Source organism: Apium graveolens, chromosome 9 (assembly GCF_009905375.1).
Source record: "Apium graveolens cultivar Ventura chromosome 9, ASM990537v1, whole genome shotgun sequence".
Classification (NCBI taxonomy): domain Eukaryota; kingdom Viridiplantae; phylum Streptophyta; class Magnoliopsida; order Apiales; family Apiaceae; genus Apium; species Apium graveolens.
In genome coordinates this window covers 229,682,542-229,703,255 of record NC_133655.1, presented here as the reverse complement: position 1 = coordinate 229,703,255, position 20,714 = coordinate 229,682,542, and positions in this window count along the sequence as shown.

Genomic DNA, 20,714 nt, shown 5'->3' with positions numbered 1-20,714 from the left:
AAGATATTAATTTGCTTTGTTCATCATCAAAAATACCTCAAGAAAAGCTGAAAAACACTAACACACATTCACCCCCCTTTGTGTGTGTTTCATTATCCAACATTAGTTGTGTATAAATAATAATCTAAATATTTGTTGTTGGCAGGGTTCGAACCTGGGAGTTTGAGTAGTGTATATTCTTTTAGTATTTAAATCTAACGGCCCTGATCACTTGATTGAAAAGATCCGAAGGTCAAAAATGAAGATAACCAAACCAACCAAAAAAATATACCAAATTATACCCCCATCCCGGTTATTATAGTATAGTATAGATTTTGGTTTAACAAGATTCGATTAAGTTCCAATTTTTAAGAAAATCAAAATTTAAATAGAAGTTTGCATTTATCAATTAGATGAGTTAAATTAAGTATAGGTTAAGTCGGATTAAAGTGGGACCAAAATTTAAAAATTCAGTTCGCCTTGATCTCGAATATAAACTTGTTTACAATCACATTAAATCCGAACAAAAATTTATTTATTAATTAAAGAAATACACTTTTTTTGTTTTTTTAATTTTTAAATAATAAGCATATGAACAAACATGACTATAGTATATTAGTTCCCAGTTAAACTCAACCCCGTTCATTTATTAAATAAGACAAATTTAAGCAAAACATTGAATTCATTAAGGTTAAGTGAGCATATCTCATTAAAAAAATGCAAACTCAAATTTGTATATTAATTCTTTTTCTTCAAATATTCAACTTTAAAAAAAATGAAATTTGTAAATTAAAAATATGGTGTTGTGGATTTAGGGATGCAAAACCCATTTAGCTTTGGTCTAATCTTGTGTAACACCCCCAAATCCGGGGTCGGGGATCCGGGTTGTCACGAGTTCCATTTCCCTTGTCAATACTTAATCTTAACAGTCAGCCAACTACTGCATACTATGACCCCACAATATACACACACACACCACAAGTTATAGTCTCAGAGATGAATACCAAAAATAGCACAAGTCATTTTATTCCACAATTAAAAGCCATTACACCTCAAAAGGGTTCTGAATAAATTTACATTTCTTTACCATTATTATAATTCATAATTTACATAAGTCTGGTACATCAAAAGTTAAAAGCCTAGCCTATTGGTAGATCCTACCTCAGCTACAACGGCATCAACGCCTACAGGATACTGCAGAACGTTTCCTATCCGCTCGCGAATTGAGAGCTTGATCCTGTTCATCTTGTCTATCTGATGTTGTGTGATGAAAGAAGAAAGAAAGGGTGAGCAACAAGCCCACCGAAATAATATGTATAATAATTTACAATATATGAGCATTCTCATTATACTCAAGAAAGTCTTGGTTAAGAAGAAATGAACCAAGTTAATATCTTAACGCGACCAAGTCGCAAATTATTCAGTATATACATATATACTTTTCAAAATCTTTGAAATTCTCTGCCATGTATAATATACACAGAGTTCCAGTTTATAACTGTATAAAAATATCGTTGCAAGGTGATCTCATATATCTAACCTTGTCTCAACGTTTTTCTGAAAATCTTTGTCATGCATAAGATAATCATTAACCAGATATAAGTTAAAAAGATGAAGTTACAAGATACCCCAATATACTTATATCTTTTCCAAATACTACTTGAACTACCACCGTTCAAGTTATAATCAGTTTCAAAAGTTCATCACATTGATGAGACTACAAGATAAGACTTGAATAGATTCAATCCTTGAAATATAATTATAAATAATGAAATTACGAGATACTTCATTAAGTTCCGATATATATATACACCTATATATATATACATTTCATACACTCCTTGAAAACCTCTGTTATGAAAATTATAAACAGAGTTGCAATATCCAATGAATTTGGAAAGGAGAAAACCTTGGCATAAACCTGATATCTTGTTGATCAGGCAAAGATACCAATAAGTAACCTTTTCTACTGTAGATGGATAAATTCCTCGTCGGTCATCACCCTGGCCGCATTAGGACCTCGCGCTAGACCGTTACCCGGCCACTCACGCGTGGATGGACTGTCACCCAGCCTCTTACACCTTCATAGACCGTACCCCAGCCTGTAGCTTATGCCGACTCAATTAGATGGACTTAGTTCCCGAACGTTGGGCAAGTAATCAAATTGTTTTCTCAAAACAGCAACCTCGTTGCGAATATAAAATACACCACAGAGCCGGATCCCTAAGATTTTTGAGCGAATATTCAAGTCTCCTTCGAAAGGAAGATCTTAAATCTGAAAACGAGTTTTGGGATCCTCTCTAACTTTTAAAATCATTTTGAAGACTCGAAAACATTTTTAAAAATGTTTGGAGTAATGCTGATTTAATGAAATAAATCAGTCCCGATATATTAGAAAATATCTGAATATTATTATTTAAATAATATTCCCATAAGGATAATCCTTATATAATTTAATTGAAGTAAAAGTTTTAAAACTTATACTTGAAATGAATAATAAATAACCAAATATATACTTATACGAAAGTACGATCTTTATTTGAATAATCGAAAATAAGTTTGATTATCGAAACATTATTCTTTAATAAAATAAAGAATATTATTTAATAAATAAGCGCAGTCATAAGTCCTCAAATGAATATTCAAAATAATATTCATTAAATAAAATAAACGGAGTCTTAAGTCCTCGAATGAATATTCAAAATAATATTCATTAAATAAAGTAAGCGGAGTCATAAGTCCTCGAATGAATATTCAAAATAATATTCATTAAATAAAATAAAGTTATCGAATAAACCTTATTTGATTAATAGTTTTGAAAACTATATCAATATATATATATATATTATACTCGGGAACATCGACTCCCGGTTTAGAAAAATGTTCACCTTTGGGTCCCCTATACTAAGGATATACGCAACTACTGCTTATCTCTAGCATAGGTATTATGCAAATTATAAGCATTGGAATCAACAGATAGATATCAAGATTATGAAACAGACATGCATATATCCCATATCAGCATGCTCTAATATATCGCAAAATTTGCTAAGAACAATCATGTACTTATCATAAGATGATGCATATGTATATATACATCACAACAACAGCATAATGGGTAGAAAACTTGCCTGAGCGACTGGGGGTGATAAAAGGCTTGGGACGAGTCTGGTAACCTATAAACAACATATAAGTTGGAATTAAACCAAAGTCGCTTAAGAATCTATACTTTAACCAATTAGACCCTAACGTTCGCTTTTGCGCTTAACGATTCACTTAAGTCGCTCGAGTACCCTCAGCTCCACTATTTTTAATAAATTAACCATTAAGAGTTTTAAGGCGATTCTTTCGCGAGTACTCTACCAACTGCCTAATCCACTTTACATAATTGTTGCATACCCCAATTAGTCACTTAAGGTCCTTAACCAATGTTTCAAAGTAAGGCGAGGGGTAAAGATACGTTCGCGAAACGTCGTTACTTAAAATGGTCGTTTCTCCTAAACCATACATCGGATTCAAGAGAACCACATATCAAAACGAAGCTTACGACATAATCTAACTAAACATGGAAAAGTCACAGATTCAATAGTTAGCTCTCTGTCCCGAACACTAAGAACAAGCAGTTGTATGAAATTGGGCATTACGGCGGCTATGTTTACGCGATTACCAAGTTTTAAACCACTCCAAACAACCACCATTCAACTCACAACCAATAATACAACCAACCCTCATCCAAACCTTACTACATCAGTCCCCAAACCTCAAGATTTTCCAATTTATACAACCCCACACATGAACTACTAGCTATACTTAAGTTTCATTAACTATAAACAAGATTTCAACATCCAAATCACTACAAATCCAATCCAAACTCTAAACACACCAGCATCATGCTTCTCATTTACTATAACCATCAAAACCATCTTAATAATCAAATTAAAGTTAGGGTTTGGAGGTGTTATACCTTCCTTGGAGTGATTAGAGTAGCTAGGAAGTCTTAGGGAGCCTCCTACAAGCTTGATCTTTCCAAAGAAATCAAGAACACAAAGTTAGGTTTTGAAGTTTCTAAAAGTCAGATTGAAAGAAATGTCAAAACGAGGGTCTTACCATGCTTATTTGGACGAGACTTGTGAACAAGAGTTGTAGGCCATCTCAATACTTTTCTCAAGAGCTATAGAACATACTATTTGAGTGAGTATTGAAGGAGATATGGTAGTTTGAAGTTGCTGCTCTGGTTTTGGACGAGAGCTTTTGTTCTTGGAAAGCAAAAGTCAACTTCTAATTTATGTTTTGTGATTTGTTTTGCCTTGGCTTGGTTGCTACCTTTTGTTTTGATTAATTACTTTTAACCATGGTGAATTTTGTGTGGTTTAGAATCAACCAACACTTCCTTCCCTTTTTGTCATGCTCATGTCATCCTCTTATGTCATCATCCCACACTTGTCCTCTTCTTGTTGGTCAGATGACATCAGCCTCCACTAACTCTTTGATTAACTCCTAATAACTTGGCTAATGACCGCTGATCTGTTATACGGTTCGCTTAACTTTCGTTCTCGTTTATCGTTTGAGGGATCATACCCGGGATCTTATTACTTGGGTTCCCTTAACCTTTCTCAATACATTATATTCCTTTTATGATCCTCTCTTATAATCCTTGAATTTTAAATCCTTTTTATCATGTTACCTTATACTCAATTCTTTCGGTATCTGGTAGATTTTCGGGAAAAATCAAAGTGTTCGGATTTGGATTCTGACGATCTTTACATACACTTATATACCACATAGAGTACTAATAATATCTCAGAAGATCAATAAAAGAACCCCTACATAGTGTAGCATGAAAAGTTTTCTTATTCAGCATAATCAGCAAAATCACTATTCATAAGGGTTTCAAAAATTCCAAAAAAAATTGGGGTTATTACAGTCTCCCCTCCTTAAAAGGATTCCGTCCCGGAATCAGATAGAAAATGAATAGGGATACTCTCTTAGCATTTCACTTTCTAACCCTCAAGTAAATTTTCCCATATTGTGGTTCTACCACCAACTCTGACTAGTTTGATAACCCTTCTCCTAAGTACTTGTTCCTTTTCGATCTATAACCCTTTCTGGTTGCTCCATATAGGTTACGTCTGGTTGCATGCCTACGCGCTCATGTGCCCCTATTTGTCTGGCATCCAAATTATACTTCCTTAACATTGATACATGGAACACGTTATGAACTCGCTACAGGTTCGGGGGTAGGGCTAGCTCATATGCTAACTTCCCAATACGTCTTAATATCTCCAAGGGTCCAACACTTCGTGGGCTTAGCTTTCCTTTCTTTCCGAACCACATCCATCTTTTCCAAGGGAATAACTATAACAACACTAGGTCCCCTACTTCCTATTCCTTGCCCTTTCATGTCAATTCAACATACTTCTCATGTCTATCTTGAGCTACTACCAGCCGTCTTCTGATTAGATCTATTATATCCCTGGTCCTTTGGACCACTGCTGGTCCGAGCATCTTGCGCTCTGCAACCTCATCCTAACATAAGGGAGATCGACATTGTCTTCCCTCAAGGATCTCATAAGGCGACATCTCGATAATGACATATGATCTATTGTCGTAAGAAAACTCAATCCGCGTTAAGTGATCATTCCAAATTCTTTCAAGTCTATGGCACAGACTCTCATCATAGCTTCTAGCATTATAGCTTTTGCTTCTCAATACCCATTCTTTTCCAGTTCGTAATTGCTACTATCTTCCGTTCCTAATATTATACTGGTTATACTTTTGCTCGTTAGCATTCTATAACCTTTTAATAATTGCGTCAACCTTAGTATCGCGAATGCGTTAGATTCGGAATTCCACCACACTGATACTACTCCTTTCTAACTGCTTCTATCTTTGAAAGCTTAATCCATCGTATAGAAGTAAAAGAATTTATTGAGAGATCACTATGATCATGAACACTTGTTATATCGCATAGTTAGTACAGAAGGTGGCCAGCCTTTAGTACTTGACAAGCAATTAAACAACATGTGGTATCCTACTAGGCTTCTATCACACAGATAGATAGTCATTCTGCAATACCTCCCCTTCTGGAAGGGATGTTCTTCTCAGCTTATACAAAAATGAAAATAAGAGAAAAGAACGAACGGAAGAGAATTGTATATATGTAAAAAAATACTACCACAAAATATCTGGCTTGGAATCTACTCTGAACTATAGAGGTTTGTCATAGGAGAACAAATCATATACGTATATATATCAACATCAAGTATTATCGCATCGCATTTCACATGCTTAAATATTTTTGCTCTTCCATCCATCATTCTATGGACCCATGCTCTTCCTCGAGCTTATACCCAATCACCCTTGAAACTCCCTCGACATCAAAAATCGAATCTGGGATCTCATTCTAGACATCATCGTTACTAGAATTCTATGCTTGCATCGCAACCTTCCTCGTATTGTCATATGACCCTCTATTGATAAGGAGGAATAAATATTCAATAGGTAAATAATCTACTTAATTAGTCTATTCAATGATAACTTATACATCACCACGACCCGATTAGTGGTACTCAATCTCAATATTCATTACAATACAACTCTCACAGTTGTCATTGTCTCATTATTCATAGACTCATTGGAGCATTATTATGGTCCACCACTGACCTACTGTAGTCATTCATTTTCCATAAAGTCTTAATAGCTAACCATACGGAGTCCATACATATCATATCGAATTCTTCTAAGGAGGTAACATGATCACCGTTCATGATTTATGAGGAGCACTCCTGATCCTGACGTACATTCATGACGTGAAGCAGATAAAATTGCAGAAGAGTTTCAATCAAAGCAACGAGAACAGGTTAATACCATTCTTAATCACATGCCTTCAATAGAAGACTTAACTCAAAGGTTCGTTTAGTCCTTTTTGAAACATGGTCCTGGATTATTCTCAAGATAGGACCTTCTAAGATAGATAGCCCGCTCACGGCGATTACATGAATTAAATCTTTACCAAACTACTATTATGATTGGGTATTGCACAGTCATTAGAAGGAATGTCAATCTTTCAAACTATAATACAACCTTTACGGCTTCAACCATCATCACTGTATTCCTCTGGCACGAGCGCCTATAATTGCTCTCTTACACTTAAAGTGTTGGCCACCTCTTTGTCCTTTCCCGATAGTAAAATTTCCTTACAATCAATGTCGTTTGAACGATCTCCAACTAAATTTTCTACCTCATTTCCAATCACTGCCTGTGTGAAGATGTTTTCCTTAAAATCTGATGAGTAAAAAAAAATCACCATTTTTTCATAAGTTATTGCCTCAGTCTTTAGAGGTTAATCATTGTCACGACTGACTCTCGATCATACTTAGGACATCTTTTATCTTAGGTCCTAATTGCCTTGAACAATTTCTACCTTTACTGGTTCGATCCATACTTTCTCGTGGTTTAACACGTGCCCCACTTAGCATTATTATAATTACGTCACATTTCCTTTATCAAAATTTCTATTCTTGAGAACTTTGAATATTACCTTTTTCCTTGTAAAACCTCTAAGTCTATCCTTAAATCCTTCATCATGTACACCCTCGGTGCAGGAGATATCAAGATACCATTTACTAATACTAGAATCATTATCTATAGAGTTCTGAAAAATTTCTCCACTGATCCTTAAAGATTGTTGTTGCCTTCATCCTTCATTCCGTATCACCCAAACTCATAATGTCCCTATTAAGGGTGAAATTCCAACCTTTATGCATTCCTCTGTGGTTCATCTCAAGTTATCGAGGTTCCATCCTTAATTCCACCTTTTTTTAAAAAGGTACTTTCATCCGTCCATAGATAAATCAAGTCATGTATCCCTGATAAGGGTGTCTTATTCAATCATTCCCACCTCGATAACATATGCCTAATTTCACAATAACATTTGTATTCAAAATGAGGTCAATCAATATGGCCTCCAAAAGATAACAACGGTTATCCGCTTTTCTTGCCTAATTTGGTAATGATAACAGGGATGTTCTGGAAGATATTGGTCGTGTTCAACGTGAACTTCTTTTTACCAAATCCTCTTTTACTTTTGTTGTTTATCTCAACATTCATCTCAATGTTGGGATATCTTTTGTACTTGGTGTCTTCCTTTCTGGGTATCATGCCCCCGGTCTTACACTTCACATTCTTGAAGGTCACTTCCTTCATTCAATTTTCCTAATTTCTTACTTTCTTGTCTCCTCAGTCTATCCGCGTCTCATTGTTTATCCTTCGAACTATCTCAAGGTTTCCTCGAATCCTCCCAACTTAAAGGGGGTACAATATATATATTTCTTATGCCTTCATCCATCAGCTTTAACTCATGGTGAATCACTCTCATCCTGACGATTACATACTTTTCTATTTCTATTGTTACGAGTCTTTAGGGTTTCCTCATACCCAACTCCCTTATCATACCTCAAACTCTATTGCCTTTATGTTCCTTTCCACTTCAGTTTCTTTTTATTTTCATCTCTCTTGCAAACATTTCACGAACCCACTAATCATTGACTTCAAACATCACGTCGTTTTGGGATTCTAGTCCTCAGAACAAATCTTGACAACTTTTAAAAACATAGATTCATAATTGATCATACTCGTCCGCCTTTGTTCTGGCTCTAAAGTTTTTACACTATCTCTCTATCTTCCTTAGCCTTCCACCAGCGGGTGGCCTCTATCTTAGGAGGATAAGTGACAAAAACAATCTTTTGTGATTCGTAACTCATTTAGAATCTCAAATGATTCCTATATTTCCTTTAGCCAAGCTCTTGCCTCGACTGGGTCAGCATGTTCTTTGGAACTCTGAGAGCCTAGCGACTTAAAGGACCAGAAAGAATTTCTCACCGCATTGTTTCCTCAGGGTGGTGGTTGTGGATAATAGTCTAAGTTCTGTTTAGGCAGGTCCATGAATTTCCCAATAGGAGTACCATCCTGGTTCTCCCTATCTTGTTCGACTTCTGTTTTCTCAGTACGAAATGTTCCAACCTTCTCCCATAATCGGGGTTATCTTATACGTTAAAAATCCTTGTTTTTCATTTCATTATATTATGGGTTCTTTCTTTCTTGATGGCGACCTCCCTGACTATCACATTCAGGGTTTGCCCTAAATCTTATTCCTCAAACTATGGCTTTCATCTAAGATCTCGTCCTTAAGCTTTTGAACGTTTGGAACCCAAATTCTGTAGGAATACCTCATTATTCCCTTATCATCTTTCTCGGTATTAATCTCTTCTCTATTTGTTGGCTCTCTGCATTCATTTATCACTTTTTCTTGGCACAATATGATCTTTTTCAATAATTCAGGTTGCATTACAATCTCAAACAACTTTTCAGTACCGGCTCCGTTTGCGTTCACTCCTATTTCCATTTTCTCAAAATTTCTTATCAACTCTCCTAAAGACATAATCACCTTGAGTCTCTCCTTTCTACTAAGGCATTAGCCACCATATTGGATTTCCCTGGATGATAAAGAATCTCATAATCGTAATACTTAATTAGCTCTAACCACCTCCTCTGGCGTATGTTGAGCTCTTTCTGCGTGAAAATGCACTAGAGCACTTATGGCTTGTGTAAATCTCGCACTTCTCTCCATACACGTAGTGCCTCCAATCTTTAGGGAAAAACTATTGCCACGAGCATAAGCTCATAGGTGGGGATATTGAATTTTATATTCCCTTAATTGTCTTGATGCGTACGCGATTACCTTGATGTGTTGCATAAGCACGCACCCTAATCCCTTGTACGAAGCATCACTATAAATCACATAATCTCCTTTTTCCTTACGGAAATTCCAACACAGGGGCCGTCACCAATCCTTTCTTCAGTTCTTGAAAGTTGTTCTCGCATTTCTCTGTCCATTCAAACTTCTCAGTCTAACGAGTAAGCCACGCTTAAAGGGGCTGCTATCTTTACAAACTTGAACGAACCTCCGGTAGTGACCGGCCAATCCTACCTCTGGTAGTTGCCCTAACCATGGTTATAAATTCCTCAGTGGTCCTTTATTTATTCTTGTCAGGATCCTCCACGGGATCCTCCGCAACAACAATCCCTTCCAGGACAACATCCTTAACCGCTACATCCTCAATATGAACATCATCCGGTCCCGCGTTAGGACACTCTATCGGATCCACAATCTGATCTCCAATAAGTAATAAAACATCATCGCATTGTTGCTCCTCAACCTCAGGGTTCGGAGTCCCACTACCATATACGATAACGAACTACGCTTCTATCACGATATTTATAAGGGTTCCCATAAGGGTTTTAACTGTCAGTACTACGTTAGGTAGTCTGACTATGAACTTGGCAAGAGTTCATATTATCTTAGTGAACTTATTATCTTAACGACATATCATCTATGAGTTTTATAACACTTAGCTCTGATACCACTTCGGTAACACCCCCAAATCCGGGGTCGGGGATCCGGGTTGTCACGAGTTCCATTTCCCTTGTCAATACTTAATCTTAACAATCAGCCAACTACTGCGTACTGTGACCCCATAATATACACACACACCACAAGTTATAGTCTCAGAGATGAATACCAAAAATAACACAAGTCATTTTATTACACAATTAAAAGCCATTACACCTCAAAAGGGTTCTGAATAAATTTACATTTCTTTTCCATTATTACAATTCATAATATACATAAGTCTGGTACATCAAAAGTTGAAATCCTAGCCTATTGGTAGATCTTACCTCAGCTACAACGGCATCAACGCCTACAGGAAACTGCGGAACGTTTCCTATCCGCTCGTGAATTGGGAGCTTGATCCTGTTCATCTTATCTATCTGATGTTGTGTGATGAAAGAAGAAAGCAAGGGTGAGCAACAAGCCCACCGAAATAATATGTATAATAATTTACAATATATGAGCATTCTCATAGTACTCAAGAAAGTCTTAGTTAAGAAGAAATGAACCAAGTTGATATCTTAACGCGACCAAGTCGCAAAATATTCAGTATATACATATATACTTTTCAAAATCTATGAAATCCTCTGCCATGTATAATATACACAGAGTTCCGGTTTATAACTGTATAAAAATATCGTTGCAAGGTGATCTCATATATTTAACTTTGTCTCAACGTTTTTCTGAAAATCTTTGTCATGCATAAGATAATCATTAACCAGATATAAGTTGAAAAGATGAAGTTACAAGATACCCCAATATATTTATATCTTTTCCAAATACTACTTGAACTACCACCGTTCAAGTTATAATCAGTTTCAAAAGTTCATCACATAGATGAGACTACAAGATAAGACTTGAATAGATTCAATCCTTGAAATATAATTATAAATAATGAAGTTACGAGATACTTCAATAAGTTCCGATATATATATACACCTATATATATATACATTTCATACACTCATTGAAAACCTCTGTTATGAAAATTATAAACAGAGTTGCAATATCCAATGAATTTGGAAAGGAGAAAACCTTGGCATAAACCTGATATCTTTCTGATCAGGCAAAGATACCAATAAGTAACCTTTTCTACTGTAGATGGATGAATTCCTCGCCGGTCATCAACCTGGCCGCATTAGGACCCCGCGCTAGACCGTTGCCCGGCCACTCACGCGTGGATGGACTGTCACCCAGCCTCTTACACCTTCATAGACTGTACCCCGGCCTGTCGCTTATGCCGACTCAATTAGATGGACTTACTTCCCGAACTTTGGGCAAGTAATCAAATTGTTTTCTCAAAACAGCAACCTCGTTGCGAATATAAAATACACCACAGAGCCGGATCCCTAAGATTTTTAAGCGAATATTCAAGTCTCCTTCGAAAGGAAGATCTTAAATCTGAAAACGAGTTTTGGGATCCGCTCTAACTTTTAAAATCATTTTGAAGACTCGAAAACATTTTTAAGAATGTTTGGAGTAATGCTGATTTAATGAAATAAATCAGTCCCGATATATTAGAAAATATCTGAATATTATTATTTAAATAATATTCCCATAAGGATAATCCTTATAAAAATAATTAAAGTAAAAGTTTTAAAACTTATACTTGAAATGAATAATAAATAACCAAAGATATACTTATACGAAAGTACAATCTTTATTTGAATAATCGAAAATAAGTTTAATTATCGAAACATTATTCTTTAATAAAATAAAGAATATTATTTAATAAATAAGCGGAGTCATAAGTCCTCAAATGAATATTCAAAATAATATTCATTAAATAAAATAAACGGAGTCTTAAGTCCTCGAATGAATATTCAAAATAATATTCATTAAATAAAGTAAGCGGAGTCATAAGTCCTCGAATGAATATTCAAAATAATATTCATTAAATAAAATAAAGTTATCGAATAAACCTTATTTGATTAATAGTTTTGAAAACTATATCAATATATATATATATATATATATATATATATATATATTATACTCGGGAACATCGACTCCCGGTTTAGAAAAATGTTCACCTTTGGGTCCCCTATACTAAGGGTATACGCAACTACTGCTTATCTCTAGCATAGGTATTATGCAACTTATAAACATTGGAATCAAGAGATAGATATCAAGATTACGAAACAGACATGCATATATCCCATATCAGCATGCTCCAATATATCGCAAAATTTGCTAAGAACAATCATGTACTTATCATAAGATGATGCATATGCATATATACATCACAACAACAGTATAATGGTTAGAAAACTTGCCTGAGTGACTGGGGGTGAACAAAGGCTTGGGACGAGTCTGGTAACCTATAAACAACATATAAGTTGGAATTAAACCAAAGTCGCTTAAGAATCTATACTTTAACCAATTAGACCCTAACGTTCGCTTTTGCGCTTAACGATTCACTTAAGTCGCTCGAGTACCCTCGGCTCCACCATTTTTAATAAATTAATCATTAAGAGTTTTAAGGCGATTCTTTCGCGAGTACTCTACCAACTGCCTAATCCACTTTACATAATTGTTGCATACCCCAATTAGTCACTTAAGGTCCTTAACCAATGTTTCAAAGTAAGGTGAGGGGTAATGATTCGTTCGTGAAACGCCATTACTTAAAATGGTCGTTTCTCCTAAACCATACATCAGATTCAAGCGAACCACATATCAAAACGAAGCTTACGACATAATCTAACTAAACATGGAAAAGTCACAGATTCAATAGTTAGCTCTCTGTCCCGAAAACTAAGAACAAGCAGTTGTATGAAATTGGGCATTACGGCGGCTATGTTTACGCGATTAGCAAGTTTTAAACCACTCCAAACAACCACCATTCAACTCACAACCAACAATACAACCAACCCTCATCCAAACCTTACTACATCAGTCCCCAAACCTCAAGATTTTTCAATCTATACAACCCCCACACATGAACTACTAGCTATACTTAAGTTTCATTAACTATAAACAAGATTTCAACATCCAAATCACTACAAATCCAATCCAAACTCTAAACACACAAGCATCATGCTTCTCATTTACTATAACCATCAAAACCATCTTTATAATCAAATTAAAGTTAGGGTTTGGAGGTGTTATACCTTCCTTGGAGTGATTAGAGTAGCTAGGAAGTCTTAGGGAGCCTCCTACAAGCTTGATCTTTCCAAAGAAATCAAGAACACAAAGTTAGGTTTTGAAGTTTCTAAAAGTCAGATTGAAAGAAATGTCAAAACGAGGGTCTTAACATGCTTATTTGGACGAGACTTGTGAACAAGAGTTGTAGGCCATCTCAATACTTTTCTCAAGAGCTATAGAACATACTATTTGAGTGAGTATTGAAGGAGATATGGTAGTTTGAAGTTGCTGCTCTGGTTTTGGATGAGAGCTTTTGTTCTTGGAAAGCAAAAGTCAACTTCTAATTCATGTTTTGTGATTTGTTTTGGCTTGGCTTGGTTGCTACCTTTTGTTTTGATTAATTACTTTTAACCATGGTGAATTTTGTGTGGTTTAGAATCAACCAACACTTCCTTCCCTTTTTGTCATGCTCATGTCATCCTCTTATGCCATCATCCCACACTTGTCCTCTTCTTGTTGGTGAGATGACATCACCCTCCACTAACTCTTTGATTAACTCCTAATAACTTGGCTAATGACCGCTGATCTGTTATACGGTTCGCTTAACTTTCGTTCTCGTTTATCGTTTGAGGGATCATACCCGGGATCTTATTACTTGGGTTCCCTTAACCTTTCTCAATACATTATATTCCTTTTATGATCCTCTCTTATAATCCTTGAATTTTAAATCCTTTTTATCATGTTACCTTATACTCAATTCTTTCGGTATCTGGTGGATTTTTGGGAAAAATCAAAGTGTTCGGATGTGGATTCTGACGATCTTTACATACACTTATATACCACATAGAGTACTAATAATATCTCAGAAGATCAATAAAAGAACCCCTACATAGTGTGGCATGAAAATTTTTTTTATTCAGCATAATCAACAAAATCACTATTCATAAGGGTTTCAAAAATTCCAAAAAAAATTGGGGTTATTACAGTCTCCCCTCCTTAAAAGGATTCTGTCCCGGAATCAGATAGAAAATGAATAGGGATACTCTCTTAGCATTGCACTTTCTAACTCTCAAGTAAATTTTCCCATATTGTGGTTCTACCACCAACTCTGACTAGTTTGATAACCCTTCTCCTAAGCACTTGTTCCTTTTCGATCTATAACCCTTTCTGGTTGCTCCATATAGGTTACGTCTGGTTGCATGCCTATACGCTCATATGCCCCTATTTGTCTGGCATCCAAATTATACTTCCTTAACATTGATACGTGGAATACGTTATGAACTTGCTACAGGTTCGGGGGTAGGGCTAGCTCATATGCTAACTTCCCAATACGTCTTAATATCTCCAAGGGTCCAACACTTCGTGGGCTTAGCTTTCCTTTCTTTTCGAACCACATCCATCTTTTCCAAGGGAATAACTATAACAGCACTAGGTCCCCTACTTCCTATTCCTTGCCCTTTCGTTTCAATTTAACATACTTCTCATGTCCATCTTGGGCTACTCCCAGTCGTCTTCTGATTAGATCTATTATATCCCTGGTCCTTTGGACCACTGCTGGTCCGAGCATCTTGCGCTCTGCAACTTCATCCTAACATAAGGGAGATCGACATTGTCTTTCTTCAAGGGTCTCATAAGGTGACATCTCGATAATGACATATGATCTATTGTCGTAAGAAAACTCAATCCGCGTTAAGTGATCATTCCAAATTCTTTCAAGTCTATAGCACAGACTCTCATCATAACTTCTAGCATTATAGCTTTTGCTTCTCAATACCCATTCTTTTCCAGTTCGTAATTGCTACTATCTTCCGTTCCTAATATTATACTGGTTATACTTTTGCTCGTTAGCATTCTATAACCTTTTAATAATTGCGTCAACCTTAGTATCGCGAATGCGTTAGATTCGGAATTCCACCACACTGATACTACTCCTTTCAAGCTGCTTCTATCTTTGAAAGCTTTATCCATCGTATAGAAGTAAAAGAATTTATTGAGAGATCACTATGATCATGAACACTTGTTATATCGCATAGTTAGTACAGAAGGTGGCCGGCCTTTAGTACTTGACAAGCAATTAAACAACATGTGGTATCCTACTAGGCTTCTATCACACAGATAGATAGTCATTCGGCAATACCTCCCCTTCTGGAAGGGATGTTCTTCTCAGCTTATACAAAAATGAAAAGAAGAGAAAAGAACGATCGGAAGAGAATTGTATATATGTAAAAAAATACTGCCACAAAATATCTGGCTTGGAAACTACCTCTGAACTATAGAGGTTTGTCATAGGAGAACAAATCATATACGTATGTATATCAACATCAAGTATTATCGCATCGCATTTCACATGCATAAATATTTTTGCTCTTCCGTCCATCATTCTATGGACCCATGCTCTTCCTCGAGCTTATACATAATCACCCTTGAAACTCCCTCGACATCGAAAATCGAATCTGGGATCTCATTCTAGACATCGTCGTTACTAGAATTCTATGCTTGCATCGCAACCTTCCTCGTATAGTCATATGACCCTCTATTGATAAGGAGGAATAAATATTCAATAGGTAAATAATCTACTTAATTAGTCTATTCAATGATAACTTATACATCACCACGACCCGATTAGTGGTACTCAATCTCAATATTCATTACTATACAACTCACACAGTTGTCATTGTCTCATTATTCATAGACTCATTGGAGCATTACTATGGTCCACCACTGACCTACTGTAGTCATTCATTTTCCATGAAGTCTTAATAGCTAACCATACGGAGTCCATACATATCGTATCGAATTCTTCTAAGGAGGTAACATGATCACCGTTCATGATTTATGAAGAACACTCCTGATCCTGACGTACATTCATGACGTGAAGAAGATAAAATTGCAGAAGAGTTTCAATCAAAGCAACGAGAACAGGTTAATACCATTCTTAATCATATGCCTTCAATAGAAGACTTAACTCAAAGGTTCGTTTAGTCATTTTTGAAACATGCACCTGGATTATTCTCAAGATAGGACTTTCTAAGATAGATAGCCCGCTCACGGCGATTATATGAATTAAACCTTTACCAAACTACTATTATGGTTGGGTATTGCACAGTCATCAGAAGGAATGTTAATCTTCCAAACCATAATACAACCTCTACGGCTTCAACCATCATCACTGTATTCCTCTGGCACGAGCGCCTATAATTGCTCTCTTACACTTAAAGTGTCGGCCACCTCTTTGGCCTTTCCTGATAGTAAAATTTCCTTACAATCAATGTCGTTTGAACGATCTCCAACTAAATTTTCTACCTCATTTCCAATCAATGCTTGTGTGAAGATGTTTTCCTTAAAATCTAATGAGTAAAAAAAAATATCACCATTTTTCCATAAGTTATTGCCTCAGTCTTTAGAGGTTAATCATTGTCACGAATGACTCTCGATCATACTTAGGACATCTTTTATCTTAGGTCCTAATTGCCTTGAACAATTTCTACCTTTACTGGTTCGATCCATACTTTCTCATGGTTTAACACGTGCCCCACTTGGCATTATTATAATTACGTCACATTTCCTTTATCAAAATTTCTATTCTTGAGAACTTTGAATATTACCTTTTTCCTTATAAAACCTCTAAGGCTATCCTTAAATCCTTCATCATGTACCCCCTAGGTGCAGGGCATATCAAGATATCATTTACTAATACTAGAATCATTATCTATAGAGTTCTGAAAAATTTCTCCACTGATCCTTAAAGGTTGTTGTTGCCTTAATCCTTCATTCCGTATTACCCAAACTCATAATGTCCCTGTTAAGGGTGAAATGCCAACCTTTATGCATTCCTCTGTGGATCATCTAAAGTTATCAAGGTTCCATCCTTAATTCCACCTTTTTTTAAAAGGTACTTGCATCCGTCCATAGATAAATCAAGTCATGTATCCCTGATAAGGGTGTCTTATTCAATCATTCCCACCTCGATAACATATGCCTAATTTCACAATAACATCTGTATTCAAAATGAGGTCAATCAATATGGCCTCCAAAAGATAACAACGGTTATCCGCTTTTCTTGCCTAATTTGGTAATGATAACAGGGATGTTCTGGAAGATATTGATCGTGTTCAACGTGAACTTCTTTTTACCAAATCCTCTTTTACTTTTGTTGTTTATCTCAACAGTCATCTCAATGTTGGGATATCTTTTGTACTTGGTGTCTCCCTTTCTGGGTATCATGCCCCCGGTCTTACACTTCACATTCTTGAAGGTCACTTCCTTCATTCAATTTTCCTAATTTCTTACTTTCTTGTCTCCTCAGTCTATCCGCGTCTCATTGTTTATCCTTCGAACTATCTCAAGGTTTCCTCGAATCCTCCCAACTTAAAGGGGGTACAATATATATATTTCTTATGCCTTCATCCATCAGCTTTAACTCATGGTGAATCACTCTCATCCTGACGATTACATACTTTTCTATTTCTATTGTTACGAGTCTTTAGGGTTTCCTCATACCCAACTCCCTTATCATACCTCAAACTCTATTGCCTTTATTGTAACACGCTCAAATCCGGGGTCGGGGATCCGGGTTGTCACGAGTTCCATTTCCCTTAATAACACCCAATCTTAATAATCAATCAACTACTCTGTAATGTGACCCCACAATAAACACACACACCACAAGTTATAGTCTCAGAGATGAATATCCAAAAATAATCACAAGTCATTTTATTCCACAATTATATGCCAATACACCTTAAAAGGGTTTTTGAATAAATTTACATTTCTTTGCCATTATTACAATTCATAAATATACATAAATCTGGTTCATCAATAGTTGAAAACCTAGCCTATTGGTAGCTCCTACCTCAGCTACGGCGACATCAACGCTTCCAGAAAACTGCGGAACATTTTCTAACCGCTTGCGAATTGGAAGCTTGGTCCTGTTCATCTTGTCTATCTGATGTTGTGTGATGAAAGAAGAAAGCAAGGGTGAGCAACAAGCCCACCAAAATAATATGTATAGTGATTTACAATATATGAGCATTCTCATAGTACTCTCATGAAAGTCTTGGTCAAGAAGAAATGAACCAAGTTTGATATCTCACCACGACCAAGTCGCAAAATATTCAGTATATATGTACATATATACTTTTCACAATCTTTGAAATCCTCTGACATGTATAATATACACAGAGTTCCCGTTTATAACTGTATAAAATATCGTTGCAAGGTGATCTCATATATCTAACCTTGTCTCAACGTTTTTCCGAAAATCTTTGACATGCACAAGATAATCATTTACTAGATATAAGTTTAAAAGATGAAGTTACAAGATACTCCAATATACTTATATCCGAATACTACTTGAACTACCACCGTTCAAGTTATAATTAGTTTCAAAAGTTCATCACCCAGATGAGACTACAAGATAAGACTTGAATAGATTCAATCCTTGAAATATCATTATAAATAATGAAGTTACGAGATACTTCATTAAGTCCCGATATATAAATATACACCTATATATATACATTTCATACACTCCTTGAAAAGCTCTGTTACGAAAATTATAAACAGAGTTGCAATATCCAATGAATTTGGAAAGGAGAAAACTTTGGCATAAACCTGATATCTTGCTGATCAGGCAAAGATACCAATAAGTAACCTTTTCTACTAGTAGATGGACGAATTCCCCACTGGTCATCACCCTGGCCACAATAGGACCTTATGCTGGACTTCCACTCAGCCACTTACGCATTTGATGGACTCCCACTGAGCCACTTACACTTTCATGGACGCCCACTGAGCCCATGTTGCTTATGCCGACTGAAATAGATGGACTTACTTCCCGAACGTTGGGTAAGTAATCAATTCATTTATCAAAACAGCAACCTCGTTGCGAATATAAAATACACCACAGAGCCGGATCCTTTAGATTTTTGAACGAGTATTCAAGTCCCCTTCAAAAGGAAGATCTTAAATTTGAAAACGAGTTTTTGGATCCGCTCTAAACTTTAAAAGTCAATTTGAAGACCCGAAAACATTTTTAAGAATGTTTGGAGTACTGCTGATTTATTAAATAAATCAGTCCCAATATATTACAAAATATTTGAATATTATTATTTAAATAATAATATTCCCAAAAAGGATAATCTCTATAAAATAATCGAAGTAGAAGTGTTAAACTCATACTTGAAATGGGTATTAAATAACCAAAGATATACTTATACGAAAGTACTATCTTTATTTGAATAATCAAAAATAAGTTTGATTATCGAAATATTATTCTTTAATAAAATAAAGAATATTACTTAGTAAATAATCGGAGTCATAAGTCCTCGAATGAATATTCAAAATAATATTCATTAATAAAATAAACGGGGTCATAAGCCCTCGAATGAATATTCAAAATAATATTCATTAAATAATATAAACTGAGTCATAAGCCCCCGAATGAATATTCAAAATAATATTAATTAAATAATATAAACTGAGTCATAAGTCCTCGAATGAATATTTAAGATAATATTCATTAAATAATATAAACTGAGTCATAAGTCCTTGAATGAATATTCAAGTAATATTCATTAAATAAAATAAGGTTATCGAATAAACCTTATTCGATTAATAGTTTTGAAAACTATATCAATATATATATATAACTATATATATATCATATACTCGGGAACATCTACTCCCGGTTTTAGAAAAGGGTTCACCTTTGGGTCCCCTATCCTCAGGGTATACGCAACTACTGCTTATCTCTAGCATAGGTATTATGCAACTAATAAGTATTTGAACCAACAGATATATAAATCAATAATACGAAATAGGCATGCATATATACCATATCACATGCTCCAATATATCGCAAGAATTTGCTAATAACAAATATGCATTTATCACAAGATCATGCATATACACATATACATTACAACAACAGTTATACGGGTAGAAAACTTTCCTGAGTGCTCCCGGATAGACTTAAGCTTAGAGTGGGTCCGATAACCTATGAACAACAACATAAGTCGGAATTAAACCCTGGTCGCTTAAGAAACTAGACTTTAACCATTTAGAGTCCTAACGTTCGCTTTCGCGCTTAATGATTTACTTAAGTCGCTCGAGTACCCTCGGCTCCACCATTTTTAATAAATTAACCATTAAGGGTTTTAAGGCGATTCTTTCGGGAGTACCTTACCAACTGCCTAATCCA